The sequence below is a fragment of the Tupaia chinensis genome, unplaced genomic scaffold (assembly GCF_000334495.1).
Source record: "Tupaia chinensis unplaced genomic scaffold, TupChi_1.0 Scaffold146187_1, whole genome shotgun sequence".
Classification (NCBI taxonomy): Eukaryota; Metazoa; Chordata; class Mammalia; order Scandentia; family Tupaiidae; genus Tupaia; species Tupaia belangeri.
This window is the reverse complement of record NW_006206042.1, coordinates 1865036-1867658: the sequence shown is the minus strand read 5'-3', so window position 1 is coordinate 1867658 and position 2623 is coordinate 1865036. Positions and strand designations below refer to the sequence as shown.

At 43.6% G+C, this 2623-nt stretch overlaps 1 long non-coding RNA gene across 1 annotated transcript in view; it reads right to left on the bottom strand.

The window, feature by feature from the left end:
- The window catches only part of LOC114006214 (uncharacterized), a 120338-nt gene that overhangs the window by 13973 nt on the left and 103742 nt on the right, over positions 1–2623 (bottom strand). The gene's annotated exons all lie outside the window — the stretch shown is intronic.

The window sequence follows — 2623 nt, the reverse complement described above, 5'->3', positions numbered from 1 at the left end:
AGCAAGAGAGAGAGAGACAGAAAGTGAGAAAGCAAACTACCAGGTCCAGGACTTGAACTGCCATCGACCACATGGGCATCCAGCACCCTCAACTACCACACCACCTGCTGTAACCTAAGTGTAGTAGTAACCTAAGTGTAGAATATTTACAAACTCTGCAGCAGTGTACAGAAATATCTTGGACCTGCATATTCACTCACCACTCTCTCACTGACTTACCCAAAGCGATTTCCAGTCCCACAAGGTCCATTCCTGTGAGGCACCCTGTCTACGTGTACCATCTGTCTATTGATTTATTTATGTTATGTTCAATCACTATGTATCATTAAGCATACCAAATGAATTTTCCTGTCATGAATACACTGTATATTCGTTCGAAGACTGAACCAATAATCTGTTGATTATCACTTCAGCCAAAGATTGAACCAGTAGTCTACTGATTGTCATCAACAGATTTCTTCCCATTTGGGGTCCCTTGAATGTTTTGCTTCTTTCTTCTTACCTTTGATCCCCTCTCTCTCACCCTCCCCCATTTCCCACCCTCCTCCCACACTATGTCCAGTATCACCATTCCTCTCCATGCTTTTATACCTTCCAATCTTTCAGTTTCTGCCATTGAATGTCTGTTATCTTTTATACCATAATTTTACTATACCTTTCTATGTTTATAAGTGTCACAAATACTTGCCACTGTGTTAGAGTTGCCTACAGTATTCAGGGTAGTAATGTGCTGTGCAGGTCTGTAAGGAGCCACATGCCATGCATCAAGGTTAGGTACAGCCTCCAGCTACAGTAAGCTATACCATCTAGGTTTATGCAGGTACATACCCTCTGGGAGTAGAGTATGCATAATGATGCTATTGCCTAAGAATGCATTTCTCACTAAATACCCCTGTCATTAAGTGAAGCATGACTACACACACACACACACACACATACACTCACACACACATACATATACACACACCTATGCTCCAAGTCTGTGGCTCGTGAACAAATGATTTACTATGTTGGCTTGAGTGATGCTTCCATATCATCAGCCATGTCTTCCTGAGCTCTGCTCCACTCTCATCTTTGAGTGTCTAATACACCCTCTTCCAGATGCCTAATGTGGTGATCTCCTATTCTCCAGCCTCAGTGTGGAGCTGATTTTTCCTTGCCAAAAATCTCTTAGAAGTCCCATGGCACTGGGCTTACTGTCCATGCCAGACACCGCTGAGAATGGCATGGAAATACCCTGCGTTCCTTTCTCTATCTGACTACACTGCTCTGCTCTCTTATCTGGGCTGGGATGTCCTATCTTGATGTGGAGGTTCTTGCACACCAAATACCTGGGGTTCCAAAACAAGTCTGAGGGATGAGCTCCCTGTTCTTGGCATCACCCTTACTTCTCAAGTGCTCCTTTTGCCCACACTGAGCCCAAGCCCTACATTTGCAATGTCAGGGTCTCCTTCAAATCTCTCATCTTCCTCTTGCCCCTAGAAGGGGGTAGGATCCACCTTATATTTCCCTTATGTTACTTGTTCTTTTATCAGGAAGCAATCCCTAAGGAGTAGCTATTGAAAGTAGGCAGAGCTTCTTCTTGTTAAGGGGAAATTTTGGGATTTACTCTTCTCCAGGGCTGATTGTTGATATGTAAGGTGTATGGAAGATATGGGAGGGTGATCCCAAAAGGATTTAGCAAATGCTTTCTTAGCACAGTACCCTACGATGCAAAGTTATTTGCCTATTGCATCATCCCACCATGTTAGATGCCAAACATTGTCTGGGTTTTCTTCCTTGTGTTTCCTCTATTACATTTATAAGCTTTTCTTCCTCACCCTCACTCTAGCATGCAAAAGAAAAAAAAAAAAAAAGCAATTATATCATGTTTTCTATGTGCTGTTTTAATCAATTATATTATCCTTTATTCCTTACCACAACTACACGAAGTGGACACTAATACCATCCTACAGTTGAAGGAACAGAGGCACAGAGAAATTTAAAAATTTGCCCAAAGCTACATGACGATAAGAGCCTGAGCTAGGATGCAAACCCAGGCAGTCCAGCTGTAGTATCTTTGCTACTAGTCACTACTCTAAAATGCCATTGAACCACCAAGTCTCTGGACTGATTTTCTAGCCACTTCACTCCAGGGGGTATCAAAGATTGTACCCGCAAATGGAGATGGAAATCCATGCCAGAGGGTCACAGATCACCTTTATCTTTCTTGCATCTTATGAAAGGCATCCAGGCCCACTTCCTAAAACGACCTGATAGATTAGGCTTCTGTGTCCTAAATGCAAAGGAACACCCACACCTGAGGAATATGGTCATGAACCAAGAAGTTCTTGAGAATATGGGTGCGGGGAGAGTAGAAGTAAGGCCTCTGATGCTATGGACTGCTCTGGTCCCTGGTCTGACCAGCACAGGCACACCAGCTGCCACTAGCTACAGTCTCTGCTCGCCAGGGAGGTAGGAGCACCTAGATACATTTGATTATCTAGCCCATACTTAATCTACGAGCTAATGTCCACAGACTGTTAGAAGACAGGTGGTCCAGGGAGGCAGTTTTTATCACCCCATACGACAAGCTTAAGGAGTAAAAGAGAAGAAAAAGAGAGAGGGAGAGAAGGAAGGGGCT